Source organism: Myxocyprinus asiaticus, chromosome 35 (genome assembly GCF_019703515.2).
Source record: "Myxocyprinus asiaticus isolate MX2 ecotype Aquarium Trade chromosome 35, UBuf_Myxa_2, whole genome shotgun sequence".
In the NCBI taxonomy this organism is placed as follows: domain Eukaryota; kingdom Metazoa; phylum Chordata; class Actinopteri; order Cypriniformes; family Catostomidae; genus Myxocyprinus; species Myxocyprinus asiaticus.
In genome coordinates, this window is record NC_059378.1 from 28,756,930 (window position 1) to 28,769,833 (window position 12,904).

The window sequence follows — 12,904 nt, forward strand, 5'->3', positions numbered from 1 at the left end:
TGGCTGGGAACAGAGAGAGCGAGAGGGGAGGGGCTGAGTGACTGAGAACAGAGAGAGCGAGAGGGGAGGGGCTGAACGAGCAGACAGAGAAGAGCGAGAAAGGAGGGGCTGTTAGCAGACAGAGGAACACAGAGAGACACAGAGAGGGCTTGTATCTCTGTTTTCCTCCTAACTAAAATCAAATGTGGAATCAGGCCATTGCAGAGTTTGAAAGAATATGCTCAGCTAGAATAGCTGAAGAATTAGAGATAGAATTAGAATATTAATAGAGACACTGGGGATTATTAATCATTTCTGGAAGGAGTTTGAAAATGTAGACTATTTAGGCCAGACAAGGCAATTGACAGAACAAAAGAAAAAAGAGTTTCTGAATAAATCGACTACAATCACAAATTTGAAGGAAATAGAACAGGAATAGCCATGTGTGGACTGGCAAGCTATAGTGAATAAACATTTGACCTTTAAGCCATTAGTACAATTGGAGGGACTTTATATGCTGAGTCCTACTCAGTTGGGGCAATTAGTATTATCAGCAGAAATACCCATTGGCCCAGTGTATGTGCCTTTTGTCAAAAGGAATTCAGAGAACCGATGGCCAAAGGGGACAGGAGGAGCAACAATCCTAAGAAATGGCTACCTTATGATAAGTTCAGACATACAACCAGTGCAGTGGAAAAGTAAGGTGTTATTCCATAGAGACAGTAGGAGAAATAACACCAGTATTCACAACAAATGGGACTATAGGAAAGGTGAGGGTAGCAATTGTTTAAAGCAGAGACCCAGGGTGGATGCGACAGATGTGGGTGGAAATATATGAGTGTTAAAATAAAAAGAAGTAACATATTTAGCAATCAACCATTGTAAATAATGAGTGATTTTTATAGAAATAGAAGAGGAAAAGGGAGTAAAGGGGAATTTTAAACAAAGAAGAAATGGAAGCCCTTATTGACTTCCTTGAACCATTTCATTTAGAATATTGCGATTAGAAGTGAATTAAATGTTTCTGTAGTTTTATGGGGAGGGTGTCAAGTAGAATTAACCCCATCTCTCACTTTTATGCATTGGGAAGGAGGAATAGCTGCCACAGGCCGATGGTTTTCTGAAGATGTGCTTTGGAGTTGTGACATAATAAGCCTAAGAGGAGACATTATCTGGATGCAGAACAATTCACATTGGTTAGGAGCAGAGGAATTACCTGTAAAACCATTAATTAGAAAACAAATAAATGCTGTTCTGAAATATCTGTGAAAGACTAACAAAATATCTTAAGAAGCTGTGACAAGTCCTCAATCCAGCAAAAGCCCAAGGGAAGTCAGGGGTCAGATACTTTTAGTGATCCTCGTCTGAACAGCCTGGTGAAGACTAGTTAAGAATAGACATGAGCTGGAGTTAGAAAGGTATGTTAAAAACATAACATACATTGCGAAAATAATTTCAAGCAACAATGACATCAACACCAGTAGAGCTGATGTGCTCAATGTATCCAATATATAAAGACATCATAAGGCAATTTTCTAACAAATGGGAAAAAAGAACAAAAAGCTTAAACACAAAATGGCCAGCAGAGGGAACATTTGATGTGGCCATGTGTAGAGAAATGGAGGCATTAATAAGAGGTATTGAATTTATTTAAAAATCATGGGATAAAATTATTAATGGGTGAAAAACAGACAAAAAGATTATTGGATGATAAAACTGAAAAAAACAGAGAGACCACCTCCCTATGCACCACCTCTTGACCAACCTGTAAAACAAATGCCTGCCATATCAGGAACAGTAGAAATAAAAAGGAATATAGACATAAAGGATGAAAATAAAGACAGGGACAGTGAAGGGGTAAGTAATAGAGAGGAATTAGGAAATATAACATCAGAAGGTGTGGAAACATCAGAATGTGACACAAGCACTAGAAGGAATGAGAGAAAGACAAGGAGAAGAACAGGATATGTCACAAATACAAGAAGAACTGAGAAATGAACAAGAAAAAGAATGGGAAGAAAGGTCATGGGTAAAATTTACACCTAAAAGAGATCTAACAAAAATGCTGAAGGTGTTAGAGCAAGAGATAATGGAGACTGGGGAACAAGTATCAAGAGAGAAACGCAGACTCTTAACTCCAAGAGCATGCTCAAACAGCCCCAAAAGTGAATATAAATATGTTACAGGCAACCTCATCCTTGAAAATGTCCCAAAAGAGAAGCCAAGCTGGAAAAGGAGCCCACAAGGCAGATTGACAAGAACAACAAGCATGCATCTACCAAGTGAGTGCCCAAGTAATGTGCATCTAACCAATGAATTTTTAAACACCCTGGGTCTACCTGATGAGCAACCAAATGACATGGACATGTCCGATGAAGATTCAGGCCATATGCATCAACCCAGAAGATATCCAAGTGACATGCATCTACACAGTTAGGAATTGGAACAATATTCCATAAGTGACGCAGAGATCCCCAGTAAGTATCTAAAAGACAGTGCCCAATATTAATCAAAGGCACACAAGGACAGTATGTGCCATGGGCCAATCAGGATCTTGATGGACTGATAGCTCGCCTTCCAGACATCCATGAGGGGGCTGGAAAATGGATCAGAATGGTCAAAGAAGAAACGATGGGAAAATTACTCACAATTGGCGACGTCAAAGCATTATTGGCCAAATATCTGCGGGGATCCAAGAGGAATGAGATCCTTAGAAAAGTGCAACTAAGGGGAGCAATTTACAATACAAGAATGGATGGAGTTGCATTTGACAGATATCGCACTGACATGTGGGAAGAATTAGGAAAAGAATACCCAACACGCATGGATCCAAAATCCCTGAGAGGAGAACCAATAGATGAAGCAGAAAATCCTACTACTTACATTCAAAGACAATTGAGAAGACGGAAACAAGAGTTGGATAAAATCCAAGAAGCAGACCCAGTGGTGACTACTTTATTCAGAACAGCCATAGTGGATGCTATGCCACCCCCAGTGAAGGAAAAATTGGAAGATGTAGTTGGACTGAACTCCAAGTCACCCAGGGAGTTCTGTGAACATATGACTCATGCTGTGGAACAACACAGGAAGAATGAGTTGAGATTGAAACACCAAGAAAGAGGACTACAAAGCTGACACAACTACAGCTCGAAGAACTAACTGGAAAAAATAAGAGGATTCAAGCTGCAGTAAAAGAGAAAGAAGAACAATCAGTAGTAATGGCTCCTGTAAATGTGCCTGCACCTGCTGCCCAGCCTGCATTGGTACCACCTGTACCTGTTGTCCAGAATACAATGTCACCAGCTGGAAATGCATCACAGCCGCCAGCACCAACTGTAATTTATGTAAAACCAGAACAACCAAACAACAGAAACTGGAACAGACCACAACAAGGAGGAAGAGGAAGAGTTAGACAGAACAGTGGCCCTTGGAATAATGGCCCACCAGGAATATGCTGGGGATGCAATCAGCCTGGATACAACAGAAGAGATTGCCCTACTAATCCATGGCAAAATAACCAACCCCCAAGTCCAGGCAGTGCTCCATGGCAGCAAGAATACCAAGCTCAAGCACCAGGTCTACTCAATCCATGGCGTGGACCACAACAGGGCTACTAGGGCTGCCCAGAGTTTCTACTAATTCCAATGACAGCTCCAGTAAGCATAAAAATAAACGATGCAGAAATAAAAATTCCCATACTAATATCAGAACAAACACCTGTTAACCTGTTAGGGAGGGATGCTATATGTAAAATTAATTTGCAGATATGGTGCTCACCAGAAGGAATATACATAGACAGCAGGAGAATCAAACAAATAACTGTCATGAAGCAAACATATATTGGTTAGTAGATTTAGGGAAAGATGTAGAAAAAACAGTAAACAAATGGGGAAAATACATTAAAGAACAGCTCTGTGAACCAAGCCTGCCAAAACCTGAATTACATTGTACCATAATATACAGGTGCATCTCAATAAATTAGAATGTCGTGGAAAAGTTCATTTATTTCAGTAATTCAACTCAAATTGTGAAACTCGTGTATTAAATAAATTCAATGCTCACAGACTGAAGTAGTTTAAGTCTTTGGTTCTTTTAATTGTGATGATTTTGGCTCACATTTAACAAAAACCCACCAATTCACTATCTCAAAAAATTAGAATACATCATAAGACCAATAAAAAAAACATTTTTAGTGAATTGTTGGCCTTCTGGAAAGTATGTTCATTTACTGTATATGTACTCAATACTGGGTAGGGGCTCCTTTTGCTTTAATTACTGCCTCAATTCGGCGTGGCATGGAGGTGATCAGTTTGTGGCACTGCTGAGGTGGTATGGAAGCCCAGGTCTCTTTGACAGTGGCCTTCAGCTCATCTGCATTTTTTGGTCTCTTGTTTCTCATTTTCCTCTTGACAATACCCCATAGATTCTCTATGGGGTTCAGGTCTGGTGAGTTTGCTGGCCAGTCAAGTACACCAACACCATGGTCATTTAACCAACTTTTGGTGCTTTTGGCAGTGTGGGCAGGTGCCAAATCCTGCTGGAAAATGAAATCAGCATCTTTAAAAAGCTGGTCAGCAGAAGGAAGCATGAAGTGCTCCAAAATTTCTTGGTAAACGGGTGCAGTGACTTTGGTTTTCAAAAAACACAATGGACCAACACCAGCAGATGACATTGCACCCCAAATCATCACAGACTGTGGAAACTTAACACTGGACTTCAAGCAACTTGGGCTATGAGCTTCTCCACCTTTCCTCCAGACTCTAGGACCTTGGTTTCCAAATGAAATACAAAACTTGCTCTCATCTGAAAAGAGGACTTTGGACCATTGGGCAACAGTCCAGTTCTTCTTCTCCTTAGCCCAGGTAAGACGCCTCTGACGTTGTCTGTGGTTCAGGAGTGGCTTAACAAGAGGAATACGACAACTGTAGTGTCTGTGTGTGGTGGCTCTTGATGCCTTGACCCCAGCCTCAGTCCATTCCTTGTGAAGTTCACCCAAATTCTTGAATCGATTTTGCTTGACAATCATAAGGCTGCGGTTCTCTTGGTTGGTTGTGCATCTTTTTCTTCCACACTTTTTCCTTCCACTCAACTTTCTGTTAACATGCTTGGATACAGCACTCTGTGAACAGCCAGCTTCTTTGGCAATGATTGTTTGTGGCTTACCCTCCTTGTGAAGGGTGTCAGTGATTGTCTTCTGGACAACTGTCAGATCAGCAGTCTTCCCCATGATTGTGTAGCCTAGTGAACCAAACTGAGAGACCATTTTGAAGGCTCAGGAAACCTTTGCAGGTGTTTTGAGTTGATTAGCTGATTGGCATGTCACCATATTCTAATTTTTTGAGATAGTGAATTGGTGGGTTTTTGTTAAATGTGAGCCAAAATCATCACAATTAAAAGAACCAAAGACTTAAACTACTTCAGTCTGTGTGCATTGAATTTATTTAATACACGAGTTTCACAATTTGAGTTGAATTACTGAAATAAATGAACTTTTCCATGACATTCTAATTTATTGAGATGCACCTGTATGATCCAGGAAGGAACTCAGAGCTTGAAAAGAAATGGCTAAATGACACAAATGGACAAGAAGTTCCATTGAGTTCGCAATACATAATTGTAGGGCCAGAAGGAGCAGCACTACAAATTGAGAAATGTAGTTTTATATGTAATTAAAAATTTTATTGATTCAAAGAAAATAACACAACAGAGAAAAACACAACATATTCACACCGAATCAACCTTTAACTTTTAACCCTCATTAATATCCCTTCCAAAACACCAACCCCACCCTACCCCAAAGAACACCCCTGTGGTCACATAAAATAATACAAACAAACACACACACAAACAATAAATACATAAATAAAATATATAATAAACATGCATAATTAAACTAAATGTCTCTCTCCTCATCCCTTCCCCTAGAGTCCCTCAAAACTGCCAAATACCTACCCCACTTCCTGAAAAACAAGTCCTCCAGCCCCAGCCTTCCATCTATCATCTTCTCAGAAGCCGCCACCCTCCCCATCTCCGCACACCACTCCGGAAATGGTGGCGCTCCGTCTGACTTCCAACCCCTTAAAATAATTTGTCTGCCAATCATCACGCCAGTCAGAACCCAATTTTTTATATATTTGTCCCCTGAATTTATAACGTCCCCATCGCCCAAAATACAAAGTCTGGGGCAAAGTAAAATTTGAGTGTCCAGAATTTCACACAAATAATTCTGAACCTTTAACCAAAAATCTTGGATCTTAACACATCCCCAAAAAACATGGGTTGTGTCTCCAACTTCTGATTGGCATCGCCAGCAGTTGGGTGTGTCTTTAAGACCAAGCCTATATAATCTAGAGGGGGTCCAATAAAATCTTTGTAAAATCTTAAATTGCATAAGGCGAACCCTTGCATCTCTAGATGCAGACTTGACATTTTTCAGAATCTTAGTCCACACTCCATCCTCCAATACCAAGTTCAAGTCTTTCTCCCATAATCTCTTAATAGAAGTTAAAGATCCATCCCCCAGACTCTGAATCAGCAGGGAGTAATACTCTGATGCCTCATGACCTTTCCCAAAAGAAGTAATCACCTCTCCCAAAGTATCTGCCATTTTAGGGGGGTGTATGCTACTCCAAAAACAGTACAGAGCATGTGGCGCAGCTGTAAATACCTATAAAACTGAAATCTGGGAATCCCAAAATGATGACCCAAATTCTCAAAAGATCTCAACATTCCACTCTCATACAGGTTGCCGAGTGTAGCAACCCCCTCACAATCCACTCTGACCAACAGAAAGGGGACTTGTTGATACATCATTTTGGGTTAAGCCATATGCTCGAGGCAACATTTAAATAAATGTCCGAATTGAATACTCTGGCCACTCTTGTCCAAATTATGTGCAAATGTGAGATAATGGGGTGTGACTTAACTTCTCCAGTTAGTTTGATAGAAATGCTTTGCAATGGCAAAATAGGGGCAAGGACTTCCTGTTCAATAAAAAAACAGGGATGGGCTCTTTCAGGTGGAAGCGACCGATGAGCCAGATGCCTGAGACCGAACGCATAATAATAAAACAAAATCTTGGGTAGGCCTAGCCCACCTTTGTCAATCGGCCTATGTAATTTGTTGAAATGTAATCTGGGACGTTTACCATTCCAAATGAAGGACTTTGCTTTATCAAATTGCTTGAAATAAGAGAGGGGGACATCTATAGGGAATGACTGTAGCAGGTAGTTGAATTTTGGAATACAGTTAATTTTAATAACATTAACCTTCCCAGTCATCGATAAATGTAATGAAGCCCATCTGTCTACATCACTCAAATCTTTTAATTAAAGGGTCAAAATTAACTTTAACTAAATCAGACAAATTTGCTGGGAATAAAATACCCAAATACTTAATGCCCTGTTTGGGCCACTGGAAGGCACCCGGCTGGAAGGCCGTTACCGGGCAGTACGCTGTCAGAGCCAAAGCTTCGGATTTAGACCAATTGACTTTATATCCTGAGAGCTTGGAAAAGGAATTAATAATTCTGTGGAGGCAAGGCATAGATCTAGTATGGTCAGAGACAAATAATAAAATATAATCTGCGTAAAGCAAAAGCTTATGCGCCATACCTCCCGCCACCACCCCTGGAAAATCATCCTCCTTTCTTATCATGGCTGCTAATGGTTCCAGGGCAAGACAGAACAATAATGGGGAAGGAGGGCAACCCTGCCGAGTGCCCCTATTCAGAGTAAAATAATCTGAAATTCATCCATTTGTTTTGTACTGCTGCTACAAGTATCTTAATCCATCCAATAAAAGTACTCCCGAAACCATTAATTTCCAAAATCTTAAAAAAATATTCCCATTTTACAATATCAAATGCCTTTTCGGCATCGCTACTGACCACATGATATTGATGAAATGCCTAATGTTATCACAAGAGCTACGGCCCTGAATAAACCCCACTTGATCTGTATGTATAAGAGATGTCATAACTTTCTAGTTAAATCAGGGAAATTGGATGGTAACATTTACACTCACTTGGATCTTTGTCCTTTTTAAGAATCAGACTGATCCGGGCTTGTGTTATGGTTGGTGGAAGCTTTCCATTCTTTAATGATTCTGTATAAACTTCTAACGAAAGTGGAGCCAATTCTATAGCATAAGATATGACAAATTCAGCGGCAAAACCATCTGGCCCCGGAGCCTTGCCTGTAGGTAAGGCCTTAATTACCTCGTCAATCTCCTCAGAGGTTATCTCAGAATCAAGAAAGTTTTTTTGCTCAGTCATCAATTTAGGAAGTTCTAATGGTTCCACAAAGTTTCTAATATCCTCATCTGTAGATGAAGACTTGAAACTATAAAGATCAAGATAGAATTCTTTAAAGGCATTATTAATATCAATGGCCGAGGTAAAGATTTCACCCCCAGCAGATTTCACTGAGGGAATGGTAGAAAAAGACAATCTCTGTTTTATATATCTAGACAAAAGCTTCCCTGCTTTGTCCTCAGACTCGAAGTATGACTGTCTTGCCCTGAATAACCAACACTCCACTTTCTGCAAAAAACAGTATTATATCTGTATTTCAATCATGTCAATTCTCTGAGGCCATCAGACGACATTCGGTGCTTCAGCTCTGCCTCGACACTTTTAATATTCCCTTCCAATTCCACGAGTTCTCGTGCTTTGGATTTTTTGATGAATGAGGCATACTGTATGATCCGACCCCTAAGAACCACCTTAAGTGCCTCCCAAGCCACGCCCACAGAGGATACTGAGGACCAGTTGGTCTCCATATAGACATTGATTTCAGTCTTTAACATTTGTTGGAAATCAGGATTTTGCAAAAGGGATACATTAAAGTGCCAACTATATGATCTCTTTTTCTTCACATGTTGCAACACCTCTAAGCACACCAGGGCGTGATCTGAGACTAAGATGTTTCCAATTGAGCAATTAACAACAGATGAAATGAGGGATTTAGATATAATTTAAAAAAAATCTATTCTAGAATAAATCTTATGAACTGATGAAAAAAATTTGTAATCCCTAACAGATGGGTTCAAAAGTCTCCAAATATCTGTAAGACCAAGATATTTACACATCCTATGAAGTGTCACTGTTGCTCTAGGGGGCTTACACACTTTTGCTTCACTATGATCAAGGACTGAGTCAATCAATAGATTAAAGTCTCCTCCCAATATTATATCATGAGGGGTGCCAGCAGAAGGCAACATCCCTTCAAGATCTATAAAAAAAGCCCTGATCATCAGCGTTAGGTGTGTAAATATTAGCCAAAATCAACCTTTGCCCCTGAATTTCTCCTAAAACAATAATGACCCTTCCTAATTTATCTTTAATCTGTTTGAGACATTTGAATTGTAGATGTTTATTTATCTGTATAATGACTCCCCTGCTCTTACTTGAGCCAGCACTAAAGAAAACATGTCCATCCCCATATCTTCCCAAATTTTTCAGCTTCCTGCGGAAAAAGGTGCGTTTCTTGAAGAAACACTATATCATATTTCTTACGCTTAAGAAAAGAAATAACCTTCCTTCTTTTTATGGGGTGCCCCAACCCATTCACATTCCATGTGGAGAGAGATAACCTACTCATATTAACATTTGACATATTGATATAATAAAAAAATAAATTGTGTGTCAAAAACAAGATTATACAGACCACATTCCCCATTAGTGCAACAATCAAACCCCAAACTTCCCACCGAACAAAACAAACAGAAAAAAGAAAAACGTGCACACTAACACCGCGCACGACAGTGCCAACCGGCGTCAATCCTTCTAAACTCAAAAGGTCCATGTACACATACGAGAACCCCCGCAACAACTTTGCCATTGGATTGTTTGAGTCCGGTGCTTCTGCACAAATTTTGTGAGGCAAAATTGCATAACAGAAAATACTTTGTAAAACAGACCCCAGCCAACAGGCAGAATAAACACAAAGAACATGTAAATTCATTCACAGAACTGTCTTGAAGGTGTGTTCCTCCACAAAACAAATTCCAGCTGATATAAAGCCGTTCAGTTTCCTCGGACAGACAAACAAGTGTTCAGTGAGCCGGCTGCTTATGAGTGCAGCAGATGACGTAATCATTCTAATGTCCCTTAAAAATACTCCACAAAAACAAACTCCGGCCAACAGGAGCCACAAGCAAAAGGAATGAACAGATTCATCCACAACTGTACCAAAGCAGAATTATTCAACAAAACGAGCTCCAGCCACTAGGCGGAACCAGCACAAAAAGAAACAAAACAGGCATCCTGGTTTCTCGGATGATCAAGTTTGTATTGAGCGAGTCAAATTAACTCGGAGGCCGCATAAAATTGACTTACTCAGTCCATCAACTTTATAAAAGACATCCTTTATGTGAGCATGTAGATATTTTGCAGTCATCCATAGTGTCCATTCTTAATCTGGCTGGGAATTTCAGTGTAAAAACAATCTTCCGTCAATGCAAAAGTTTCTTGAAGGAAGTGTCATTCTACAAAACAAACTCCAGCCGCTAGGCGGAGCCAACGCAAAAAGAAACAAAAAATGGTGCCCAGCTTCCTCAGACAATCGAGTGTATGTTCAGCGAGTCAAACCACTAATATAAGAAACATCAAATGGCTTACTCCAATGTAGTTATGAAGGAGAGTGCCTGTTTTGGACATTTAAATACTTTGCAACGTATAAGACAATATTGTGATTCTTCCAAGAAAGCTTTCCTTTACTCCTCGCCTGGTGCAACACGAGATCTTTACCGGATGATCTCAGAAATTTGGCCAGGATTGATCAGGGCCTGTCTCAGCAGATCCACGAGCCGGGACTCTGTGAGCTCGCTTGATTTCCAGTTTATGGCCTGTTATGTCGAGCAGACTTGGGAAGAGCTCGTCCAGGAATTTCACCATATCTCTGCCCTCTTCATGCTCAGGAATTCCAACAATACGTATATTGTTCCTTCAGCTCATATTTAAGATATTCCAGTTTTTCCAAAATGTGTTCCAAGTCTGTTTTGGACTTGGGCGGATTAGCGGATAATTCCCTTTCCGATGACTCCAGATAATCTATCCGTTTCTCAACATCCGACACTCTTGTGACAAACTCAGAGAATTTTGTTTCCATCGCCGTAATTGATCGACATATTACAGCGAGATCCTCCAAGTCAACAACAACCTTTGTCAGCATCACCGAGATGTTGGACAGATGCTGCTGAATTTCTTTTCCTGACTTGCCTCCCAAATCGAGTCCCCGGCTCGCGGCCTGTTCGGGGGTGTCAGCTTGAGCACGCAAGTGTCTTTTAATGTCTCCAGAGTCTGAGGAATTTGACTTCTTTGCCATGTTTACGTCAAAGAGCAAATATGTAATTGGGTGTATCGAATCTCACCGGATTATAACATGAAAATAAATAAAAAACTAGCAAAGTGCGCAGAGCTTGTGATTCACACGTCTGCTCCTCGCATGGCTTTACGTGTTCCAAGAAATTTAGTTTTATTGAAAAATGGTTTCAAGTGCCAAATTCAGTTCCACATGTTACCTTATATGCAAGTAAGGGAAGTCCGGCAAAAGATTTAGGATGAAGGTGAGAGAGCAGAAAGAAAAAATTGGGAGGAAACAGAAAATCCTTTCATCTATGAATCACCAGACAAAACATACTTACAAATTCTGTGTACTACTGCTATGACAGGCATCCCAAGGGTTGTGGTGACTACTAAAGAAAAAGAAAAGTTGGATTCAAAGACAGCTGAATTAATGCTAGAAATGGAAATACAAATCCCAGTTGAATTGTGGTCTCAGCATGATACAGATGTAGGTTTAGTGAAATCTGCTAAATCAGTTAGAATTAAATTTAGACCAGGAGCACAGCTACCAAGAAAACAACAATATCCATTGAAGCATGAAGCTGTAGAAGGAATTAAAAAGACTATTGAGGGACCGATTAAGGCATGGGTGCTGACTGAAACAGCAAGTCATTGCAACACACCCATATTGCTAGTTGCTAAGGCAGACAAATCAAAATGGCGCTTAGTGCATGATTTAAGAGCAGTTAATGAGATAGCAGAAGACTGGCCTGCAGAAGTTCCAAATCCACATATGCTGTTGACTAATGTTCCTCCTGCTGCCAATTATTTTACTGTTATCGACCTGTGCTCTGCTTTTTTCAGCATCTATTTAGCGGAGGAAAGCAGACACCTTTTTTCATTCACCTGTCAAGGTAAACAGTATACATATACCAGAATTCAGGGATTCAAACATTCACCACATGAGTTCAATCAAATTTTGAAAACTGATTTGGAAGATCTTAGACTGGATAGCACATTGATACAGTATGCAGATGATCAGTTGAACTGTTCAACAACATTAGAACAATGTCATCAAGATTCTATCAAAGTGCTTACTAAATTGGCTGAAGGAAGCCACAAGGTTTCTAAAGAGAAACTGCAATACTGCCTACCACAGGTAGAATATTTAGGACGAATCATTGCACATAAAACCAAGGCTATATCACCTAGTCAATTGGAGGGCATAAGTAAAGCACCTCAACCACAAACAGTGGGTCAAATGATGACCTTTTTAGGTATGAAAGTTTTTAGTGCTGATTGGATAGAAGATTATGCTATCAAAACGGCCCCCTTGAGGGCACTGATGAAACAGACAGGGCACCAGGATCTTAGAGCTCGACTAACATGGGACACTGATGCATTGGTAGCTTTTGAGTCATTGAAAAAAGAGCTTCAGACAGCACCTGCTCTGACAACCCCAGACTATACCAAACCATTTCATTTGTATGTCACAGATAAAAGAGATGGATATGCATCAGCAGATTAATGCAGGAAACTTGTAGCGGAAGGAAAAAGCAACCAATAGCTTATTATAGCAACAAATTGGACAATGTAGCACAAGGCTACTCGCCATGTTATCAAGGGCTTGCAGCAGTA